The sequence below is a fragment of the Ciconia boyciana genome, chromosome 15, assembly GCF_034638445.1.
Source record: "Ciconia boyciana chromosome 15, ASM3463844v1, whole genome shotgun sequence".
NCBI classification, from domain to species: Eukaryota; Metazoa; Chordata; class Aves; order Ciconiiformes; family Ciconiidae; genus Ciconia; species Ciconia boyciana.
The window spans coordinates 8,665,737-8,666,705 of record NC_132948.1 but is presented as its reverse complement, the minus strand read 5'-3'; positions in this window follow the sequence as shown (position 1 = coordinate 8,666,705).

The window sequence follows — 969 nt, the reverse complement described above, 5'->3', positions numbered from 1 at the left end:
GGGCACGCTTCTTTGAATTCTTCTCCAGCTTCTCCAGTGCAGGCACAGCCTCACAGCCTGCTTTCACAAGGCCACATCCATCTGCCCAGGGTCGCCACCGCATCCCTGCTCTCATGGGCACAAGGGGTGCTGCGGAGGAGCCCTGGGGAGACCGTGCTGCCTGCTCAACACCAGGACCATAGGGCTGTAGGGAAACCTTATAAGCTGAGCTTTGATTTCTCCCAGGCTCCAGGGTGAAATTCTACCTCAACCCCAGGCACTTGGCTCTGCTGTGGAAGGGGGAGGGAGCCTGCATCTGAGCCATCATGCCTAGCCCAGACAGTTGGATTATTTCCTAGCAGGCACCTGGCCTTTGCGCCTCCCACCATCTCATCTTTCAGGCAGGCCCTATCCCAGTCAGCTATTGCAGGGCTGAGAGTTTGAGGCTGAGAGCTGGGTCTGCCACGAAGGTGTTTCCTCCATTGCAGGTGGTTTTAGTGCTGCTGAGTTTGTCCGCTAAGCCTCAGGGAAGGGAAGGGTCCTGCTCAAGAGGAGCAAAGTCATTAACACAGGGCTAATGCTCAATGTCATCGGTCGTCCATGCAGGTATCAGCAGAAGATACATACAGGACAGCGTATGGGAGCTTAGCCCTGAGCAAGGCTTGGCTGGAGCTCAGCTCTGAGATGTGTCCTGTGGATATGCAGCCTGACCCGCTCCCTCTGGGAGTTGCACAGTGCACACAGGCACATCTCTATGGGTAAAACAGGTCTGTGGCACCTCCCAAAAGTGGTTTAACGCATGCAGGTCTGCAATAGGAGGGAGAACGTGTTGGAACAAGCGGTCCTTATGAGTGCCACCTCCTAAAGGGCTGCCCAGGATCCACAGCCTGGGGCACAAGAGGGGAATCAGTCACCCTTCAGGGGATATGGGCGGCCAAGGACAAGAGAGGCTGAGATCCAGCGCAAGAGGATTTCTTTTCCGCTGATCTA